At 42.3% G+C, this 24,642-nt stretch overlaps 1 pseudogene; it reads right to left on the reverse strand.

Annotated features, from left to right (window-relative positions):
• Positions 1-23,357: 23,357 nt before the first annotated feature.
• On the reverse strand, positions 23,358-23,798 carry LOC112635842 (annotated as a pseudogene).
• Positions 23,799-24,642: the final 844 nt, after the last annotated feature.

Genomic DNA, 24,642 nt, shown 5'->3' on the forward strand with positions numbered 1-24,642 from the left:
TGACCTCTGCCTTCATCTTCACGAGGCGTTCTCCCTAGAAAGACCGTGCACGTCTTCTCAAAATTCCCCCTTTTCATAAGGACACGAGTCATATTGGATCAGGGCTCATCCTAAGGACTTCATTTTAACTTCTGCTAAAATGTAAAGGTCTATATAAACCCTCCCTACAAATACTGTTATATTTTGAGATACTAGGGGTTAGGACTTCAACACAGAATTTTGAGGGAACACAATTCAACTCCTAACAGCTACCAAGAGCTGGACACAGTGCTATAAACCTGAAGGAGAGGGTGGTAAAAAGATGGATAAGATGGCCCCTGATCTCACACCCTCACAATTCAGTGAAGAGGTGGGTTGATGTGTACATGAGGGCAAAGAATATCAGTATCACGGGACTCATGGCTCACTGGGGCTGTACTGAGCCTGAGGGACCGAGAAGCCCAGATAATTTGTTCCTAGGAAGAGGGGAGGAGAGTGTAGTGAGCCAGGCCTTTATTTCAGTCCTTCCTGGAATAATGGACCTGAAGGGACAGTGGTCCCCATTCCTCCTGGAAGTTGTTTCTGTGGGTGCCCTGCCAGAGAATGGGGCTTCAATTCTTAATGCCTCACTGTCAGCCAGAGGGGGGTGTGTATTCGTCTGTTCTTGCATTGCTGTAAAGAAATATCCGAGACTGGGTAATTCATAAAGAAAAGAGGTTTAGGTGGCTCATGGTTCCACAGGCTGTACAGGAGGCATGATGCCTTCTGGGGAGGCCACGGGAAACTTTCAATCAGGCAGAAGGCAAAGGAGAAGCAGGCACATCTTACGTGGCCAGAGGAAGAGGTGTGGGGAGAGAGGTGCCATATACTTTTAAACAACCGGATCTCATGAGAACTCACTCACTAGACAGTAGTACCAAGAGGGGATGGTGCTTAACCATTATGAAGGATCCACCCCGTGATCCAATCACCTCCCATCAGGCTTCACCTCCAACACTGGGGATTACAATTGAACATGAGATTTGGGTGGGGAGCCAGATCCAAATCTTACCAGAGTGACACCTGATTTGGCAACTAAGGTGGGCCGGTGTACAGGGCACCTGATACTTGGGGTCAGAAGGAAGGGAGAGCACCAAGGGCAGCCACTATGTGGATGAGGGTCCTGGATTCAGCCCAGGTGCCCTGGGAGTCCATGGGGAACCCATGCTGGGGGCAGGGGACAGGGGTCTCCCTCAGCAGTCTCCATGGCTCTGTAGCCCTTGGGGAAGACTGGGCCCAGATGTTTCTCTCTCTCTTTCTTTCCTTCCTTCCTTCCTTCCTTCCTTCCTTCCTTCCTTCCTTCCTTCCTTCCTTCCTTCCTTCCTTCCTTCCTTCCTTCCTTCTTTCTTTCTTTCTTTCTTTCTTTCTTTCTTTCTTTCTTTCTTTCTTTCTTTCCTNTTCTTTCTTTCTTTCTTTCTTTCTTTCTTTCTTTCTTTCTTTCTTTCTTTCCTTCCTTCCTTCCTTCCTTCCTTCCTTCCTTCCTTCCTTCCTTCCTTCCTTCTTTCTCTCTCTCTCTTTTTTTCTCTTTTTCAGATGGAGTCTTTCACTGTTGCCCAGGCTGGAGTGTAGTGTTGTGATCTCGCCTCACTGCAACCTCCACCTCCCAGGTTCAAGCGAGCCTCCTGAGTAGCTGGGACTACAGGCGTCTCCCACCACGCCCAGCTAATTTTTTGTATTTTTAGTAGAGATGGGGTTTCACCATGTTGGCCAGGATGGTCTTGCTCTCTTGACCTCGTGATCCACCTGCCTCAGTCTCCCAAAGTGCTGGGATTACAGGTGTGAGCCACAGCACCCGGCCTGGCCCAGATGTTTCTTCAACTGTCTTCCTACTCTCTAACCAAAGTCCTTCCTGCTGGGCCATTCCCTCCTACCCTCTCCCCAGTGCAAATGGAGAAGAGCAGGGAACTCGCTGGAACTGCAGGATGCTCTGGAGACTTGAACCTCTTTACTGACTGTTACCAAATTTCAAAGATTTTTGTTCAAAAATTCTTTGGAAGATTATTTGAGTTTATTTCGGAGGGAAAGGGAAAAGGTGGGAATGGAAAAGATAAAGGAAAGAAAGAACACAGGAATTCAGGAATGCAAGGGGTGGGATGGCCACAAAAGAGAGGGGAGATGGAGGGGGGGCTTGTACAAGAGCCGCTGAAATCTGAAATCCCTTTCTAGACTTTCGCTATTCTTTTCTCATTCAAATCCGTTCCTCACACCAGTGATCGGGATTACACTTCCAAAACACAGGCCGATCCTCCAGCCAGTCCTCTTCCACCCTCCCCGGCCTCTCTGGGAGAGCCCTCGGACGTCTTGGCTGGCCACCCTGGAACCTCTGCGGGCTGGCTCCTGTCTATCCCTCCAGCTTTGCTCCCCATCTTCCCTACCCTACCTCTACCCCTGCTTCGCAGAATTACTTTCCATACCGAACCTAAGTCATGCTAGTTCACACCCGAGAATCTTGCAAATGCCGTTTTCTCTATTTAACTTTCTGGGCTTCCAAAGTAGCTCCTCATTTGAGCATGCCACCTCCTTCGCAAACGCTTCTCAGAACCCCAGGCAAGGTCGTCACATCTCTACCCTCCACTGAGTGGCACAGCCTTGTTGCTCATCAGTACAGTACAAACAGCATTATGCTGTCATGACATACTTCTCCCCTGTCTCCCCCGTGGGACTCCTGTGGGAGGGAAGCTGTCTTAGGCATCTTGGAGGCCCCTGTGCCCAGCACCAGGCCTGGCCACATAGCAGATGCAGAGTAAACCAATGCTGAGTGGATGAATATTTGCAAGGCTTAGAAGAGAGAGGGAAAGGAAGAAAAAACTGAGACAGAAGGCAGAAAGACTAAGTGAGGGGAAGGGAAAGACAGGTGAGGAAGAGCAGGAGCTTCTAATTCTCCACTCTGAGCGTCTGCCCTCCTCCCATCCCCACTCACTGAATAACTGTGGCCCTCTTAGCCATGAGGCACCCCTCTGGGAAGGGGGGATATGGATATGTAGGATGTAGTGTCCGTGGTAAAGGGGCCCCCAGTCTGGGTGGTATTGCAGGGGTGGCGTGAGGAGATGATGAGTAAAAGGGCAACCAATGAGCAAATCAGTCACATGGGGAGAGAGGCGGAGGGTGCAAACACCAAGCCTGCAGGAGTGGAGATATTTTGATAATTGAACAGTTTTGTTGACCAAGGATAAGGAGTAGAAAGCAAAGAAACAACAGTATGGCCAGGCGCGGTGGCTCACGCCTGTAATCCCAGCACTTTGGGAGGTCGAGGCGGGTGGATCACGAGGCCAGGAGATCAAGACCATCCTGGCTAACATGGTGAAACCTCGTTTCTACGAAAAATGCAAAAAATCAGCCTGGCATGGTGGCGGGCGCCTGTAGTCCCAGCTACTTGGGAGGACGAGGCAGGAGAATGGCACGAACCCGGGAGGTGGAGCTTGCAGTGGGCCGAGATTGCACCACTGCACTCCAGCCTGGGTGACAGAGCGAGACTCTGTCTCAAAAAAAAGAAAAAGAAAAAAAAAAGAAAAAGAAAAAAAAAAAGAAAAAGAAAAAAAAAAAGAAACAACAGTGGGCCAGGCGCGGTGGCTCATACCTGAAATCTCAGCACTTCAGGGGACTGAGGCGAGGCAGTGTGTTGAGACCCCCATCTCCACAAAAAATAAAACAAAATTAAAAAAAGAAGAAACAATAGTAACTGTTAATTTTTTAAAATTTTAATTCAGAGTGCCAGAATTCTAGTAACTATTCATGTTTGATTTGTAGAGGAAAGTCTTTTAAAATAAGTATTCTAACAATTTTTCTCTACATTTGAAACTAACAGAACTTGCAGGGTATTTCTTGAGATATAAATTTTCTGATTCTTTCTAGAATATTTATAAAGATAGTTGAGGTATTTGAGATTGGCCAAGAAATATAGGAATGAGGCCCATGAGCAATTTCCTAAGGTTGGATAGTGTTCATTTTATTGGTTATAAAGCTTTTACAGAAAAGGTTTATAATTTTATTTTGGAAACTCACTTTCTTTTGTTTTTCATCCTCCTCAATTAATTTGGGTTTTTGTAAGTGAAGCAAAGGAAGAGAGAGAAAGATAATCATTTTGAATCCTGTCTTCCACACTCACTCACGCCCAGGGTCTGTGTCCCTTGGGGAGAGCTGAACTCTAGGGGCAGAGATACCCACTCTCCCAGTAAAGGCAGCAGCAGCGGCTTTCCCAGCATAGGGAATAGCGCCGCGAGCCCACATCACACTGCAGTTTCTTTAGAAGGATTGGAGATTTCAAGCTGGCATGATTTGCTTTTAGGCTCTCTCTTTTGAGTCTGTTTCGTGTGACTATAGTCTTTTTTGACACTCTGAAAAAAGCTGTACTAAACTGATAAAAGATAATGCCATTATTCCCCCATTTTTCCATGTGGCTGATAACAAGACATACCCCTTCCCTTACAGGATGTGCATATCAATGTGATTAATATGAAAAAAAATTAAGAGTCTAAGCCCCTTTCTTTTCCAGCTCCCCTCTCTTTTTTTTTCCTTCCTTCTTTCTTTCCTTTTTTTTTTTTTTTTAAAGCATTGCCCTTTTCAAAACAAGGGGAGATTCAGTATCGTTCCCGTGCCACAGTGATCCAGTGGTGTCACATCACTATGGCAATTGCTGCCCAGGGCAGGAATGCAGAGCAGCTGTAATTGTGCAACGCCTTATTGCTGGTGCATGTCAATCAGAACCTATGAATTGAGAAAAATTTGCTCTGTTCATTCTGTTAAATGATGTATCCAATTAAACCTGTTAGAATTCATGATCTTCAGTCAAGGTTAAATGAAAGTAGTTACTCCTGTCAGCTAGGTGATTAAATGCTGCCTACATCAGGCACATTTATGTGCAAAATTAAAATTTTGGTATAAAGCATGAATCTTTATGCATGCCAGTTAATTATCTTGCGGTTCCTCCACTTATTAAATGCCCACTGCATTTCTTCTTAATCATCAGCTTCCTTTCAAAACTTATTTCATACTTCACATTACACCAGATTTCAATGTTTAAATGAAATGCCTTACCAATGAAAACTTCCTCTTTTTGAGGGCTTGGCTGTACTATGCTACTGAAAATAATCACGACGAACAGTTTCTCATTATTATATACAAGTATTTCTAGAAGCCAGGTTGACTAATGCCAAGGCATTCTGAAAGTGATTCTGTCCAGGCTGGACCAAGGCTTGATTTTGACCTGGGATTCAGCTTCCTGCATGCCCCTTTACTTCACCACTGCAGGTGGCCACTGCGCAGTGACTCATGCTGATTGTAAGGCACTGCTTCTTTTTCCTGTCTCACATACTTTGAGTACATATGAAATGAATAATGATTCATTTTTTAATAATAACAAAATGATTTACATCCAAAATACATTAGGGCTGGGTGCAGTGGCTCAAGCCTGTCATCCCAGAACTTTGAGAGGCTGAGGTGGGAGGATCGTTGAGGCCTGGAGTCTAAACAGCTTGGACAATATAGTGAGACCCCGCTGTCTCTACAAAACATTTTTTAAAAATTGGTCAGGCGTGGTGATGTGCACCTATAGTCCCAGCTACTTGGGAGGTCGAGGCAGGAGCCCAGGAGGTCAAGTCTGTAGTGAACCAAAATAGCACCACTGCATTCCCGCCTGAGTGACAGAACAAGATCTTATCTCTAAAACAAGTAAACAAAATACATTAGAAATAGATGGGGAAAAAATACTGCTTTTCTAAAAAATGAGACAAAGACCTGACCGTGTCAAGTCTCAGGCATACATAAATGTTGCTTCTTCTGTTGGGTATAAAAATAAATGAAAACTACAAAGTAGAAATGACACAATTCTATAGTACCCGTGGTTCCCAAATGCTGCATTATCAGAGCAGTTAAGATGCCATGAAACACTCCATCAAATACTTCTCTTAGAAGCATTGCACACTACAGAATCCACCTTTTTTTTGACCTTTTTTTAAATTTTCACTAAGAAAAACTCAATCATAGTTGTATAGAATTAAAAATTTTGCAACACGATTTCCCCTGCTGATGTTATTATTCCAGACATTTATTTCTTTCTGTATGAGGCAGATGAAAAGCTTACACGTTTTCAAATGTAAAAATAAATTCCTACTATTTAATTGATTTATAATAAATAATACCAATGGAGCCAATGGAGCTGAAATTAATTTCCTTTTTGTTTAATTCTCTGTGTCATGTTTAATAGTTTCACAATCTTTTATACACACAAAGCATTCACAAACCACAAGGAAAATACCTTTAAAGATGAAAGGTTTAAGTCCTCCATTTAGTTGTAGCAAATATTTAAATAAAAATACTTCCCACAATATAAAGTTATGAAATATTCCTCTTAAATGGACTTGAAAGGGACTGATTTCCATGAAAATGAAAATAAATTTGATAACAAATGAAATGGAAGAAATGTTTTTTGCTGAATAATATTAATGTATTAGCCAGGGGTTGGTGACGCTGAGCAACTGCCTATAAGAAAATGTGTTGGAAATTAATCTTCACTGCAAATACGCCCTCAGACACACCCTGTGTCAATAAGGATGTCCTATTATCCTTCCTGATTTTATAGCTCTCGATAATACATACTAATATTCAAATGTCGACATTTAAAAAAAATGGAACTCAAACCAAAGCGTTCAAGAAATGATGAAACTTGAGCTCAAGTGAATATACATCCTTTCATTTGTTGCAAAGACCAGACTTACATGGGTGGGTGGGTGACTCTCCTCCTAGGGAGGGAGTGGGGCAGTCTGTGTGGCAGAGGTGATTCAGGGAGTCTTAGGGAGCAAGACTACCTCAGAGCCCTCCAGTGACTGTAACCCTTATCCCAGCCTCAAGAGAAGTGCAGGGTTTAGGTGGCTGCTCAGCTTGTTAATGCTCTTTGCTTCTGATACTAGTGCCCTCTCCTCACTTCCTCCTCAATTGTTACTGCTTGGATCCCTCAGTTCTTCCTCATGGAATCAACGCCTGTGTCAGATCTCAGATCTATTCAGAGCTGAGGTGGGATAGAACATTAGAATTGGAATGAGGTTTGAACTGGGCAGGTGGTACTGGAGACATCCACTTTTAAGGACTTTTAAACAGAGTAGAAATGGAAGGGATGGAGAAAATTGTATTTAGGATGCATTTCAGGGAGAATAGTGTGTCCTGTTGGAAGGAATCTGTTGATATACCCTTTAGGGTAGGGAGAAGGTTTGGAGAACTCTCTGGTGCGAGGAGCATACTTGAGTTAACCACAAGTGGTGAACAAAGTGCTCCCGAGAAGGGGAGGGCCAGCTAAGTTCAGGGCTTTGGTATTATGCAAAGGACTGTCACGGTGTCCTCTTATGCTCTTCTCCTATGCAGCACTCTCTTTTTTTCACTATATGAATGCTGAGTGATTCTTTAAAGGACATTGACTTAAAATGGTACCAAATCATGACCCAGGAAACCCACATGTCTCATTCTGGCTCTGCGGAGGTGGGTTGGGGGGGTTCTGGCAAACAGAGGTGTAAGCTGGAGCTCGCCTGAGTTCTGTCTGGAGGGCTGAGAGGCCAGGGGAGCGAATGCAATACAACTGTTGGACAAAAACAGTGTGTGGGGTGATGCCAGCGGCCAGTGAAGAGCAGAGTGAGCAGATACCTCTTTAAGTTAATCTTATAAACTGGCCTTTTTTTGTGTGTGTCACCATATGTGTATATTATGGATTAAATGTCAGAAAAGCAATATATTTCCTGAGAGACTCTTTCTTTCTTTCTTTCTTTCTTTCTTTCTTTCTTTCTTTCTTTCTTTTCGTTTCTTTCTTTCTAAATCATTTAGAAACAGGAACAATTTTCTGTTCAAATGGTTGCTGTCCCTAAGTGGCTTAAAAACTCCCAGTGGGAAGGACAACAGCCTCTCAGAGGCAGAGTGGCCTCTGTCTGTGAGAAATATTCACCTACGGGTATGCTTTTCTGGCTTGCTTTATCGCTGGCTTTGCAACTTGGAGATGTAACGTAGCTTGAAATCAACCGTGTGTTTAGCCCTGCTTTGGTCAGCCCACCTAGTGACAGATTGGGCTGTTTTGTAGCCCTGCTGTTTTCCCGGGTCACACAATGCCATGGCAAGTAGAAGGACTGGGTCCGATTTAATCAAAGGCTTTTGATTGTACAAAGCTTAGAGCCTCGTTCCAACAGGGAAGCCTCTTCTGGGACAGGGGAAGAAAGGGCTCGGTGTGTAGCACATACACACTGGTTTAAAGCTCCATGCAGAGAGATTGATTCACCTAAATCTGCCTGGCAGCAACATCAGCAGACCATCACCACTGCACACGGGTCACCCTGGGAATGGCAGGAAGCCAGAGGAAGGGCCACCACTTCCTTTCAGGGAGCAACTGTCCGGACAGCGTGGTCTGCAGCTCTCACGATCTCACACTGCCGCCATCAGGCTAGTTAACCTCCAGGTGAGGGTGAATTAAACAAGAACAGGTAGTATCACCTCTCAGAGCTGATACGCAGGTTGGCATACACTGGCTGGCGCACCCTTTTGCACTGCATATCAGAGGGGGAACAACTTCAAAGGTACGTACTGGCAGCAGGGAGATCTGTGTTTCTAGCCTGACAGCCTCTTGACCTGAGGTCAGAAAGGAGAGTCAACCAATAGATGCCTCCCCCCCCAACCTAACTTTTTGTTTTTGCTTAAAATAGAGATAAAAATAATTTCCTTTCCAGTCCCTTGGGGTGTACGTCGGATGGCTTATGTAATGCCTGCAAAATAAAAACCCTAAGACTCTCATTGTCTTTACTGATGTGCTATGAATAATTTTCCAGTGAATGAGACGTTGACGTTGAATGTTAAGTAAAGGAGAAAAAAGCAAAGTCCACACATAACAAAGCAGACACTGTAAAATGGACAGCTAGCAACTTTCTCTGGTGGTCTTTGATTCATCTCATGAACTCACGGTAACCTGCGATGATATGTGTGTGCGGTTATATGGCTTTATGGGCAGATAATCAGTTATTTTAAGACAAGAGGTGCTCAATCTTTATTTATGAGTGAGACAATTCTTAGTGCTCTTGAGTTCGCAGTACTCGAGGGTGCTACAGAAAGAGAACAGAAAACAGTTAAATGTGGGTGTGGTTTGAAATAATTTGTGTTTTGCCATAAAGATATTTACTAAAATATCTTTTTCATTTAAAATGTGTACAGCATGGCAGTGGGTACATCCAAATTGCATTTATTTATTTATTTATTTATTTATTGAGACAGAGTCTTGCTCTGTCATCCAGGCTGGAGTGCAGTGGTAGGATCTCAGCTCTCTGCAGCCTCCGCCTCCTGGTTTCAAGAGATTCTCCTGCCTCAGCCTCCTGAGTAGCTGGGATTACAGGCGCCTGCCACCAGGCCAGGCTAATTTTTGTATTTTTAGTAGAGACAGCGTTTCACCGTGTTGGCCAGGCTAGTCTCGAACTCCTGACCTCAGGTGATCTGCTCACCTCAGCCTCCCAAAGTGCTGGGATTACAGGCAGGAGCCACCGCGCCCAGACCCCAAATTGCATTTAAACTCAAGAAAATGACACTAGATCGCTATAGTTTCTTGATGTATTTCTAAAAGGTTTTCTTTCACTTCCACCAGGCATGACCTGGTGTAGGGTAGTTCGTACTGTTTCTGTAGGTTTGAAGAAATATCAGCATTGGGAAACTAGAAAACAAATTGAATACAGAAGAAAAGGTAGAAAAGGGTTGTAAAGAAAGAGAAGAAGCCAGTGCACTGTGACGACTAATACACACTAGAAAGGACAAAGAATCCACTTCCTGGCTGTTTGCTAGACTAGAAGAGCTCGGCGACACACTCAATTAAAGATCTGGTTGCTGCTTTCCCTGTGACAGGGATAACAGAACAGCGTTTTCCCCTCCAGTTTTCTCACACCCATTTATGCCATTAGGCAGGAGGCGGTGTTTTGGCCCTAGGAGGTGATGGGGTGGGGGTGAAGGTTTCATGAAGATCTAAGCTGGGGTTCATGTATGAGACAGGAAGTATTTGGTAGAATACACGATATGGTAGAAGCAGCCTATCTGCTACCACCTGTACTCCCCCAAAAGAGTTAAAGAAGAACAAAATAGTTAGAAGTTAGTGACCGTCTCTCCCACAGGGGTTCTACGCTGTTCCTGTGTCCCATACACGCAGGTGACAGACCCTCAGGTAAGTTAGCAGCTCTGCTTGCCTGGCCTGCAAGGCAGTGCAGAGCTGCGGGTGTGTGCAGAGCTGCGGGTGTAGGCAAAGTGGCCTCTTACTCCTGTGCAGCGTGCGGGCAGCTGGGGCTGAGACCGCCTCCCAGAGCATTTTCAGATCCTGAGAGGACACAGAGGCCTGAAACCCTTTCCTGCATGGCCCGCAGCAGTTTGACCTATGTCAAGAGCTGACAGAACTGGGGTGTCCTACAACTGGTGTGGGGGAAGGCAGCCACAGGTGCAGGGTGAGGAGCATGGCTGGAGGCCGGATGAGAACATCACCATGCTGGTGGGAACCCGCATGAAGAGATGAGGACAGCAAAGAACCCAGCAGGATCCCTACGTTTCTGAAGATGCCCAGTGGACAGATAGAGGCTGAGGACCCGAGGCTTCCCCCAAGGGGAGGAAGCACAGTTGATATATCTCCTCTGGGTGAAGGGGAGACTCTACGTTGACCAAATTTACCGTGAATCCATTAGACAAGCTCTGATCTGACTATATTTCTATGAATTGGAAAACATTTTCCTTTAGAGGACAGAAGGGAGATTTGAGTTTCCATTGAGACAGATTCTCAGTTCAGTTGCAGAAAAGTAAAGAGAGCTACAGTTTCGGAAAACCTGAGTGTGGAGTAAGAAATATTAAGAAATATCATATCCGTTTTAATACCCACTCAATACTGAATTTTAAACAGGTATTTGGAGTAGAAGAGACACAGCCAAATGCTTGAACTTCATATGAAAACCTTTAAGATACATGATTAGCATAGCCTCACAATTGTAATCTGTGTGAGGCCGAATTTATCTCATTTTCCTTTGAACCCCAAATTTTAAAAATTTATTTATTGGTTAAAATGCCTATTAATGGTTGCTGTCCCTAAGTGGTTTGAAAACTCCTAGTGGGAAGGACAACAGCCCTCTCAGAGCCAGAGTGGCCTCTGTCTGTGAGAAATATCCACCTATAGGTATGCTTTTCTGTCTTGCTTTATCACTGGCTTTGCAACTTGGAGATGTAACATAGCTTGAAATCTACTGTATGTGTATTGTATTTATATACATGTACAGATACAGGGAGGATAAAGTCACATAAAATGTCTTCTTTGACCTCAAAGAGCTTAAAGTTTATTGTTTTGCAAATAGTGTATAGATGTTTCACTCAACACATTTATGCCACTAGAGTAAAATTAAAGCAAAATGACAAAAAGATCATTGAATGTAAGTAAAATCAGAATCCTAGCTTAGGCATCATGCATATTTAATGTACTACCACTAAATGAAGAAGTTCATTAGGAGTTATAAATACAAGAGGCAGCATGGCAGAATTAAGTCCACGAGCTCTGGAGTCAGGCTCCCTGGGCCTGGATCCACATACTCACTAGCTATGTGGTTTTGGGCAAGATACTTAACCTCTCTGTCTTTCTGTTACCTCAGTTGTAAAATGGAAATAATAGGATTATGACCTCATAGGGATTATTATGAGATTAAATGAGTTATCATATATAAAGCACTTTTTACAGATAGAAAGAACACTAGATATATGTATGTATTTATGCATCTGTATAATACATAGCAATGCATGTATTTCTTTTAACATGCTCTTTCTTTGCTGTAACCTAAAAAACTATTCTATTCAGTTGATGCTGTACTGTAGAATATAAATACATCTTTGGAAAGTCTTTTTATTTAATTTAGCAAATGAATTATATTAATCCCATACATTAAAAGAAAGGTGAACCAAATCATCCCCTTAATATTGTTTTTGCAGTTATGCATCCAATATGAAGTCCCACTATTTGGAAACTGCCACAACATTAAGAAACATACATAGTAAAATACTTTTAAAATGAAGCACTGGATTTAGTTAAATATATGTCTTTTTGAATTAGCTGTGTGATAAGAAGGAGCTGGTTGATAAAGGACAAGAGAAATGCTAAATATGCATCATGACAAACAGTGAAAAATTAAGGATTGTAACTAACATTAATTACATTCCAGTAAGATGAATAGGCTGCTCATCATTAATGAGAACATACACCTTTGTCTAAGTTTCACATCCACCTGTGATGAATGTGCTAATGGGGATAAAATACATCATAGTAACATTTGAATTAACAGCACACTAATAGATTGACATATGAGTATGAATAAAGCATTTAATCATATAAACTATACCACACCCAAGAGCAAATTTTTCTATCTTGCCTACATCACATCCAAGTGAGTGTAGAAAACATTAGAGACTTATTTTAAATTATGTATTCAAGACACCATCCACATTTTGTAATATTACAGAAAAAAGAATTTACTTATTGCATTCCAATGAACTTAACTAAGGTGAATAAAAAGATTCAATCTAACTCTGATCAGATAAAGGGATGTCAAATCCTGTGTTATGCAAGCTATAGCATTGTGTCTTGGGTATGTGCTGCCGATGAAATGTTATAAGCTTAATACCAAGCATAAAGTGTACTGAGCTAAGGTCAGCCTTCTGTTTTGGGGCGAGTTCTATGAGAAGTCAAATCTATCCTTTTTGTTGCTATCTGATATCATTTCTATAGCAGTAGACTAGTACCTCATAAATAAGGCAGTGCCACATTATTTTGATGGATGTTGGGTTTCTAATATATTAAGTAATATTATTTAAAGCTGCACCTACTGTGATTAAATATTCTTGGAGGAGAGCAATTATGCATATATCACAACAATGGGGATAACAAGCATATGTGTATAATCTAAATCCATTTGTGGTGAAGAAAATAAGTATGCTATATGATATTTTCAAGCAATCCCAAGATCATGTATAAATCACACCAGTCTTTATTCTTATTTAAAAGTTATGAGTTAAAACAATTTGATTGCATAACAATAATAACTAGAAGCCCTTTGAAAGGTATTATAAGCCATCAATCATTTATTCAGCCACTGAACTCCTATTAGGTGGTGTACAATGGCAGTTCTTGGATAGGTATGTGGACACTGAAGACAAGGTTTTGCCCCTTGAGGAGCAAATATACTCATTGTGGAGGACAGAAGTACCAGCAAGTGTGCAGAAGATCTCAGTCACAGACCTAAGCTGTGTGAATCCTAGCATGGAGGGAGGACATTGCTTGGAGGTAGGGTAATCACTTACAAGAGAATAGAAGGATCTCCTGGGGGAAAGAAGATAATTAAAAATTTTTTAATTGACAAAAATTTTATAGATGTATGTACAACATGATGTTTTAAAATATGTATACATTGTGAAATGGTTAACTCAAGCTATTAACATGTATTACCTCACATACTTAACCATTTTTTGTGGTGAGAACACTTAAAATCCACTCTCCGCATTTTCAAGAATATAATACATTGTGTTGAACTACAGTTACCATGTTGCACGATAGATCTCTTGAACATATTCCTCCTATCTAACTGAAATGTTGCATCCTCTGACCAACATCTCTCCAACCACCTCCTGCTCCCAGACTCTGGTAATCACCATCTGTTCTCTACTTCTGTGAGTTTGACCTTTTTTTTTTTTTTGAGATGGAGTCTCGCTCTGTCACCCAGGCTGGTGAAACCTCGGCTCACTGAAACCTCCGCCTCCTGGGTTCAAGCAATTCTCCTGCCTCAGCCTCCTGAGAAGCTGGGATTACAGGTGCACGCCACCAAGCCAGGCTGATTTTTGTATTTTTAGTAGAGATGGGGTTTTACCATGTTGGTCAGACTGGTCTCGAACTTCTGACCTTGTGATCTGCCCCCTTCGGCCTCTCAAAGTGCTGGGATTACAGGCGTGAGCCACTGTGCCTGGCCTGAGTTTGATGTTTTTAGATTCCACGTATAAGTGAGATCATGCAGTATTGGCCTTTCTACTCATCTCATATTTCACCTAACAAAATGTCCTCACAGTTCATCTGTGTTGATGCAAATGTCAGGCCTTCCTTATTTTGTTTTATTATTATTTTTTTAACTACTCCCTTGAAACAGCATGAAACTTCCTTATTTTTTTTTTAAGGTTGAATAGTATTTCATTGTACATAAATACTACATTTTCTTTATCTATTCGTCCACTGTCGAACATTTAGGTTAATTTGATATCTTGGCTATTGTGAATAATGCTGCAATAAATATGAAGGTGCAGGTATCTCTTGGAGATACTGATTTCATATCCTGTGAATACATTCCCAGTAGTGTGATCACTGGATCACATGGTAGTTGTACTTTGAATTTTTTGAGGAACCTACATACTATTCTCCATAATGGCTGCACTAACTTACATTCCTATCAACAGTGTGTGAGGATTCTCTTTGCTTCACATCCTTGCCAAATCTTTCATCTTTTTGTTAATAGCCATCCTAACAGGTGTGAGGTGGTATGTTATTGTGGCTTTAATTTGCATTTCTCTGATGACTAGTCATGTCGAACATTTTTTCCTATACCTTCATCAATTTATGAGTCTTTTGAGAATTGTCTATTCTCCTTTACCCATTTTTTAATTGAGTTATTCAGTTTCTTGCTATTGACTTGTTTGAGTTCCTTATATATTTTGGATATTAAGCTTTTGTATTAGTCCGTTTTCATGCTACTGATAAAGACATACCTGAGACTGGGAAATTTAAAAAAGAAAGAGATTTACTGGACTTACAGTTCCACATGGCTGGGGAGACCTCACAATCATGGTAGAAGGCAAGGAGGAGCAAGTTACATCTTACATGGATGGCAGCAGGCAAAGAGAGAGCGTGTGCAGAGAAACTCCCATTTTTAAAACCATCAGATCTTGTGAGACCCATTCATTATCACAAGAACAGCCTGGGAAAGACCCGCCCCCATGATTCAATCATCTCCCTCTCGGTCCCTCCCACAACATGTGGGAATTATGGGAGTTACAAGATGAGATTTGGGTGGGGACACAGAGACAAACCATATCAGTTTTTATCAGATGTATAGTTTGAAAATATTTTCCCCATTCTATAGGTTGTCTTTTCACTCTGTTGACTGTTTTCTTGATTGTACAGAAGAATTTTAGTTTGATACAATCCCATTTATCTACTTTCACTTTTGTTACCCATGCTTTTGAAGTCATATAAAAAAAATAATAGGCTGGGTGCAGTGGCTCATGCTTGTAATCCCAGCACTTTGAGAGGCCGAGGCAGGTGGATCACTTGAAGCCAGGAGTTCGAGACCAGCCTGGCCAACATGGTGAAACTCCGTCTCTACTAAAAATGCAAAAATTAGCTGGGCATGGTGGTGCACACCTGTAATCCCAGCTATTCGGTGACTGAGGCATGAGAATCACTTGAAGTTGGGAGGCAGAGGTTGCAGTGAGCCGAGATCACACCACTGCATGCCGAGATCACACCACTGCACTCCAACCCGGGCAACAGAGTGAGGCTCTATTTTAAAAAACAAAACAAAACAAAACAAAACAAAAAACCAAAACGTCATTGCCCAGACCAATGTCATTGAGATTTTCTGTTTTTCTTTTTCTTTTTTTGAGACAGTGTCTCACTCTGTGAAGCCAGCCAGGCTGGAGTGCAGTAGTATGATTTTGGCTCACTGCTGCCTCAGCTTCCTAGGCTCAAGTAATTCTCCTGCTTCAGACTCCTGAGTAGCTGGGATTACAGGCGTGCACCACCATGCCATGCTAATTTTTGTAGGGATAGGGTTTCACCATGTTGCCCAGGCTGGTCTTGAATTCCTGGGCTCAAACAATCTGCCTGCCTTGGCCTCCCAAAGTGCTGGAATTAGCGACATGAGCCACCGCACCTGGCTGGAGCTTTTCTAAAAGGGAAAATTGGAGTTCATCATGTAGCTTTTCCTTTTTGCCTCCTTCCTGAGACTTATGCTCAAGGGGCTAAACAAAGACCAACATTAAAGTAGTCTCCTAAAATGTCTTGACCTAGAGGAGCTCAACAGTGTAGCCTAAAAACAGAGTGCATCTGAAGTCCTTCATCCACTAGGGGTTACAGGTGGAGTCCATGGGAGTGTGGAACAGACAGAGTGGGAAGTTGGATATGAAAATCAAATATACACAAATAATTACAGTGAATATATTACAGTAACAGAGGTAAACACAACATGCTATAGGTAGACAGAAGATAACAAAGAATCCTGTTCTTAACATTTGTAGACATTTTCACAAAGGAGGTAATATAAGTTGCATCTTGAAAAAAGGATAGGAGTTCTTCAGATAGAGGAAAGAGGAGAATTCCTAGTAATGGAAGAGAAGGCACAAGGCCAAGGCCATGGATATGTAGAAGAGGGCAAAGAGTTTGATATGATTGGCATATAGGCTGCATGAAGCTGGAAGTGAAAGAGATAGGACTGGCTATAAATGTAGAGTAGATTATTAAAAAATATATGTTCTTGTTTTTGAGAGAAAATAATATTCATCTCCATATCTATAGGAAGACATTTGAGGAAAAGCAAAGCAGACTAATTTATTTACCTATTGCATAGTGCTTTCATTTTTTTTTTCCAACAAATATATGGAATATTTTCAGCAAATGTATCAGATTTGAGCTAGTTGCTGAGAATTATCATAGGAAACAAGGGACAATAGGGACAATGCCTATTCTCCAGAAGCCTGCAGTCTACTGTGGATCAGAAGAAAATAGACAAGGAGAGTCAGTCAAAGGAAAAACTTGCCGAAGCTATGATGTGGTAGGCCTAGGTGTTATAAGCCACAGTAGGAGAAGTTAAGAAGTCTGAAAGTGAATGGCATATAAGGTAAACTTTCTAGAGGAGGAAACATTTAAGTTGACATAAGAAGGATGGTGAAATTGGATAGGTAAAAGTATAGAATTAGGTCAGGCGCGATGGCTCACGCCTGTAATCCCAGCACTTTGGAAGGCTGAGGTGGGTGGATTACGAGGTCAGGAGACAGAGACCTTCCTGGCCAACATGGTGAAACCCCTTCTTCACCAAAAATTAAAAAAAAAAAAAAATTAGCTGGGCATGGTGGTATGCGCCTATCCCAGCTACTCAGGAGGCTGAGGCAGGAGAATCACTTGAATGAATCCAGGAGGCGGAGGTTGCAGTGAGCTGAGATTGTGCTACTGCACTTCAGCCTGATGGCAGAATGAGACTCCGTCTCAAAAAAAAAAAAAAAGAAAAAAAGAAGAGAAAAAAGTATGGAACTAAAACAATACATCTTTGAGGTCTTAATTTTCTTTCCACTCTCCACCTCATTAATCCCAGTGCCTTACACACAGTGGGCACATGCCTACTAGTCGCAGCTGCTATTGTTGCATGAACGAACCCCTCCAAAACCTAGCCATTTTATTTATGGATTCTGTTATCAGATATTTGACACAGCAGGAACAACTTGTTTCCATTCCCTGATATCTGGGGCCTCCATGATATTTGAGAAGAAGCCAGGTGTGACCAGATGTCTAGGGGCTGCAATCATCTAACGGTGTCTTCACTCATACGACTGGGTGATGCTGGCTGTTGGTTGAGGCTTTAGCTGGACAGTCAGTCAGAATATTCACACATTAACTAGCTATTGGAATACCCAGAGGTGCCCACTGGGTGGCATCCACCCATGTGTTTATTGATTGGTGTTGGCTATTGGTCAGAGCCTTGGTTGGACTGTCAGCCAAGATAGCTACATGTGATCCTCCCACATGATCTCTCCACATGGGCTAGCTGGGCTTGCTCATCACACGGCAGCTGGGCTCCAAGAGCAAGCCTCTCAAGATAGCAAGACAAAGTGCTTGGCATTTTAATGATCTAGCTTGAGAAGTCACACAACAGTCGTTTCACAGTACTCTCTTGTTCAGGAAGTCACACTCACTCTGATTCTCAGAAAAGGGACATAGACCCCTCCGCTTGACGGAGGAGTGTCAAGGTCACACTGGACACAGGCTGTGTGGGATGGGAGGTATTGCTCTGGCTGCCTTCGGAAGACATGATCTGTTCTAGCACTCAACAAGTATCTGTTGAATGAATGAATAACTTGTAAAAATTGTGTTTGAAACTAATGGCAGATCATGAAAGACTAATAGATCTTTTAAAAAGGAAATTTCTGAGGCCATAGCCATCACTTTTTAAGAAGTTGTCTCACCATGATTTAGACATGTCCATCATGTTAACTACTTAGATCAGCATTTCCCAGAATCTGTTAAGTAGAATAGTCTTACAGAGAAAAATTTCATAATCAAATAAAATGCACAGAATACTGCATCTATTTGCCCCTGTATCAGTTGTCTATTGCTGTGTGACAAACTATCCCCCAAATTACTGGCTCAAAGTAGCAACCATTTTACAGTTCATGCTTCTGTGCATCTGGAATTTGGGCGGGACTCAACAGAGACAGTTCATCCCTGCTCCTTCGGCTACTAGGTGGGGTGGCTTCACGGGGCTAGGCATCTCAGATGGTCTCACACTCAGATTTAAAAATTTTTACTTTACCTTTTCTTCCTGCCCCCTCCCCTACCCCAGAGTTCCTTGTATAGCCTTATTTAAAATCAGTGCTCCAGAGACTACAGAAATGGCATGTATTTAAATTCTGCTCCAGTTGTATTTGTCTGGGCATCAGAGGCAACAAATCACCCATAGCAGAGTTAGCTGTGTAATATCAGTCAGTGTTGAGACAATTGTCTCAACTTTAGTTTAAAGCTGAAGTCTGCAAAAATGGTGTACAGGGCACTCTGTGGGGTGTGCAGTGCTGGTCATGCCTTTGCGTATGTGTGTGGGTGTGTGTGCACCCCTCCTTCCCCCCATACTCATGAGGCTTTCTTAGAATGATGTGATCTCCCCAATCCTTTTGTTTTCTTCCTGTGAAGGGAACTCAGAGAATGTAACTTGTGGCCTCTCTGTGCCCTTTTACCAACTCTGGCTTATTTGATTGGTCAATTTGAGAAGGAGCTGGCCTTGCTTGGTTCCTTCTTTCCTTTTGGGCATATTGCTCTGCTCCCTCTTTGATGTAAGCCCCTCTGGCAGGACCCCTCCATACTGCTTCCCAGGGCTGAGAGCACAGGACTACCAGATCTGGGGTTTAATGTTAATGTCTATTTTCCTGAAAGGCCTAATACTCAATGTCTTCCAACTTGGCCTCCATCAATTATAAAGATAGCACTTCCATCCCCATTATTGTTCTTTTGTTTTATTTCTCAAATTGTTCAGAGCTGGGCTGAAAAGAGGGTGAATATTGAGGGGACCCCTTTATAGACTGATCGTGGTTTCTGGGTTCAAAGTCTAGTCCCTTTTCTTGCTAGAATGATGACTTTGAGCAAGTAACTTAACTTCTCTGGGGCTCACTTTCCTCCTCTATAAAATGGGAATAATAATAGGGCTTATCAGGTTATTTTGAAGATTAAATAAAAAGTACTGATATACTGTAAAACAGTCAATACATTTAGCTATTATGTATTCATTTATTCATCCACTGATCAAATTATATTTTAGGTGGATTTTTCTGCATGCTATGGATAATAAGACAGAGAGGGTGGCTACATTTGTATCATTTAGAGTTTAGTAGGGAGAGAGGCAGTGAACAAGTAAATAACCACATACACAAGAAAATTTCAGAGAGTGATAGATGTTATGGAGTAAAATGCTGGGGGATTGGGTGGGGTGTGGAAAAGGAGTGCTCTAGCTGGGGTGGTCAGGGAAGGTCTTTCTGTGATTCTCATGCAGTAGCTGTGAGTGAGGGCCTCAGAGGAGAATGGATGGTTAGTAGTGAAAAGCACAACTACCCCTGCAAAGGCAATCTGCAAAGCCTGTAACAGAGCATTCTTTTGCTTTCCTCATGAAATTAAATGCTGTCAGTTATCTCAAAACAGCTGTGGGTGGTTTTGTGCAAAAATTTTTGGGTTAGTCTCTGGGTTCCTCAGATGGTTTCCTTTTGCCTAAGACTGATTTTAGGGGTATGGGGATTAGCTCCTTATCAAGATTAACAAGACATCAAGGGCTATCATATAGCCAGAAAAGGAAGTGCAGAGGGTTTAGTGAACCTTTCAGAGCTCTTCCAAGGACCACAAATAGTAACCTAGTAGCACGGGTCGGAGCCTTGGGAGAGTGGCCTCATACTCATACAGGTCAGCACAGAGGTTAACAAAGACTTGAAGCTAAAATCTCCACAAGAGGAAGCCGGAGAGGAACACCTTGCTCACCAACCTGTCCACCTCCCCACTCAGTGGAGGGTAACTCCTGGCTGGCTGAGGTTTAATGTGTCCTGCTGGGTGTTTACAGTAGAAATTTCTTGCTCGGCATATGAGCATATGGGTCTGCTTACTTAGACTCTGGCTACTGGGTTTGTTGGGGATACATACCAGTTCCTTGATATGATAGTGCCCCCTACTCTACCTATTATGTTGTTTCGCCAATTTACAAAGCACACTGGCAGATTCTTCTTTAAAGAACATATTAGCAGCATGTGGATAAATGAAAATCTAAATGACCAATACAAATTCTTTAACAAAAGGGCTGATAAAGGATATCTACCTCCAAAATATCCAGGTAATATCCAAATAAGAAAAATGACAAGTAACTTAAGAATATGTACTAGAAAGGGCACAGATCTGGGTATTAGCACCTTAGTTCTAGCTCTGCCACCTGTTAGTGGAGCAAGTAAATTGGGAAGAAAAAAGATTTATTGGGTGCCTACTATATGACAGATTTTGTGCTAGTAACTTTATATATAAAATATTGCATTTAATCTTGATAACACCTTATAAAATAAGTATTAATCCTCCCATTTTATAGATGAGGAAACTGAGGCATGGTGAAATTAAGTGTTCACACAATGAGGAATGGGAGGCCAAGTTTGAAGCTTAGGGCTGTCACATCCACAAGTGGGCTCTTCTTAGGACACTATGTTTTCATTAGACTCAATACTGCCTGTGGTTACTTTTACATTTTCCCATTGGGCCATAATGTACACTCTGTAATGCTTTCTTCTAGTTCTAAAGTTTACTCATGGCTGGCTGAGGTTTTAGTTGAACCTAGAACTACTAGCTCTAAAAATACTCAGAGTATTTTAAAAGTGTTTATAATCTGTTGGTTTAAAACATATTCACAAGTTCTTTGACAATCTCTTAAAAGATAGAGCCTTATTTACCTCCCCTTGAATGCAGCTGGGCTTAGCAACTTGCTTCTAATGAATGGCACAAGGTAGAAGTGGCGGCATGTGACCTTTAAAACTAGGTCATAAAAGGCAATACTGTAGATTCTTCCTTGCTTTTTCTTAGATTTCTTGCTCTGGGAAAGCAGGCCATGCTGTAAGGACACTCAAGCTGCCTAATGAGAGGTGCCCTTGGTGGGGAACCCAGGCCTCTTGTCAACAGCTATGTAAAGGAACCCCAATTAAGCCCTCACATGAGACTGCATCCTCGGCCAGTGTCTTAACCATGACCTCATGAATTTCTGACCCACAGAAAATGTGAGCTAATAAGTAATTGTTTTCTTAATCCACTAAGTTTAGGGTATTTTGTTACACAGCAACAAATAACTAATACAATAATAAAGGGGCCAGGTATAAAGTCAAACATAGCCTTTAAAAAGTGTTATATACTCATTGAAGATATATTAAGGAAATCTGAATGGATTAGTCAAAAAATACAAGAAAAATGAGAAGGAGAAGTTTATAAGGTCATCTTATACTTTTAACAGCACCAGTCCCTTAAGTCTAAAGTTGTGGCCCAACAATATTCATGCCTTTTTTGCTGAAAGGCATCAGTATGGTAAGAGAAGATTTGGTATAAGTACTTGGGTGAATTCTATCTATTTGTGATTGTCTTTAGTGCTCTGCTCATAAAATACAAATCTCTGGATAAGATGGGAAGAGAGAAAACGCGATAGTGTTGACTTTCTACCCCACTGTATTCATAAAATCTAGCTAGATTGTGTCTACAATATAGAATATCAGTATTGGGAGCAACCTCAAGAATCATTTAATATTTTCATTTAAGAGATTTAGGAATGGGAGCACTAAAGCGTAGTGGTTGCCCATAGTCACAGGGCAGGTGGGTGTTCTTCCTGAGACTCCAGGTGACTGAATTCCAGAGCCGTGCTTGTGCTTCTACTGGAGGCTGCTTAGGGTCCGTTTGCTGAAGTGACTTCTGTAGGTATATTTATCTGAGCAGAGGTGACAATGTGGCTCCCAGTGCTTCTACAGATTCTCCATACTTCTCTTCTCACACACCTTGCCATGTGTCTTGGGTAGTAGGATTTGCATTTTGTTGGGAAGCCTCTCCTTTGATCATAGGGAAGCCTGGAAGATCACTGATGGAAGCTAAAACCAACTCAGCTGGGCGTTGATGAAAGCAATTCAAATGTTGGAGAAACATAGCATTGCTCAACAAAATGCTCCAGAGTCACTGATTTTAATGATTATTTCCTTAGAGCTAGTGGCCTTCTTACTACTGGAGGACTGACTAGTGACATTCCTAAGAAAGACATTTCTAGAGAAATTCTGAAACTGACTCAAAGAAACACAAGACTTCATTTTCATGGACTTAAAAATAATTTTAACATCAATCATTTAATGAAAAAGAAGTAGTGTCAACAGGAAGTAGCACAAAATACAGTGTTGCAGTGGAAGATTGGTGCATGCTGCTGGGAAGAGGAAGCTGAGGAGGCTGTGGATGTGGGGAACAAGTACTCTGTAAGGACAGGGAGAAAGTGGTCAGAGGGGCAGAGAACCAACAGAGCCACCCACCCAAGCAGCCCAAATACGGGCTCTTTTGAACTGGCGTCGCGCCCCAAATGCTAAACGGGCTGAGATGATGAGCTCCAGCTGCTTCTCCCAATGGTGTCTGTCCAACATGGTGATTCTGGGACATGGACATTTGCATGCTTACATGTGTGGAGGGCACCCCAAGGCTTATCACCACCCCCAGACCTCCCTGAGGTTTTCTTTACAGGCTAGCATCCCTAGCAGTGCATCTGGAGCGCTTTCCTAGTTACTGCCCTGGCCTGGAGGCCTGGTTTCCTCCAATAAATTTCACCATCTTATTGCCAACCCAAGGGTATCAGTGCCTGTTGGCCCCATTATATGATACTGTCTCCAGGACTTAATTCGCTAGTGTGGCTAAAAAGTAAAAACAAACAACCCCTCCCCCCGCAAACAAAACAAAACAAAACAAAACAAATTTAAAAAATCTGCTTAGCCACATCCTACTCCCCTGATCTGTGGCTTTCTCCCTGTTCTCCTAATGAATGTCTTTAGGGTCTTCCTTTTCTCCTCTGGCAGACACTCTTCCATTCATCCAATTCCTTCTCCATTAAAAGGGATTTAGCAGTGGTCTCTGAAAACATGTCTAGCAGGATGTCCACTTTCAGCTGCAAGAGACTGTTCTCTTCCTCCAGTTGCTGGTTCTGCCTGTGAAGGCACTGGGCCTCCCTCCGGTCCACACCTCCACTAATCCCTGTCTCTGCTATCCACTGGTCATTTTCAAACTTCAGGCTTTGTGTTCGTTTTTGTTTTATGAACCTTTTCCAGGTTCATAGTGGGAATTCCATAGTCCAGGCCCAGCTCCATCTCCTGGGTTGACTGATCCAAAGAATCAGGTTGGAGAGAGAAGCAGAATTCCAAGGAGGCATCTTCTTGGGACTAAACATATTCCCAAAGAGGAGCATCTTTGGCTTGATGATGGAAAAGCCAGTGCTCCCTTCTCCTGACATGTCCCAGAAGCCAGGGATACCTCAAGACTTCCTGCAAGGACCCTGTCCACATCCCCATCACCCACTGTGACCATAGTCTGCCAGCCTTCCTCATGGATTATTCTAATTATTAATTGGGAATAAGTAAAGTGAAGACAAAAGGTCTCCAGAAATGCTGGAGACAGTGTTGTTGACTCTTCTTTTACTCTCACACCCACTTTTGGTCTCTCAGCAACTCTTACTAGCTCTAACTGAAGATTATGTTTATGTATGTGTGTGTGTGTATGTATATATATACAAAAAATAGTGATAAGAGCTATTATATATGTAAGAACTAATACATATATATCCAAAATTCTGGCACTTTTCGCTACACCTTACCCCACTGCCACCTTCTTGGTCAAAGCCACATTTCTTACCTGGATTGCTGTAGAATACATTATAGCAATACTGCAATTACTAGATTACTTTCTGTAACAGATTATTTTCAACTGACCGCCCACTTGCACTTTTGCTGTCTGTAATCTATTCTCAACACCACAGCAGAATGATCGTGTTGAAAGGAAGCCATTTCTCTGTTCAAAACTTTTCAAAGGCTCCCCACCTCACTCAAAGTGAAAGCCCAAGTCCCTTCCGTGACCCACCAGGCTCTGTCTGTCCTGGCCACTGGGCTGTCCCACACCCCTGTCATTCATGACCATTCTGAGCTAATCTCCTGCCTCTCCCACCCTTTAACTGCTCCAGCCATACGTGTCTTCTACTGGTGCTTGAATGAGCAGGCATATTCCCATCTTAAAGCCTGAGACCCCCATAGCTGCCCTGGCTCAAATGTCAACCCCTTCAATCC

Source organism: Theropithecus gelada, chromosome 12, assembly GCF_003255815.1.
Source record: "Theropithecus gelada isolate Dixy chromosome 12, Tgel_1.0, whole genome shotgun sequence".
Classification (NCBI taxonomy): Eukaryota; Metazoa; Chordata; class Mammalia; order Primates; family Cercopithecidae; genus Theropithecus; species Theropithecus gelada.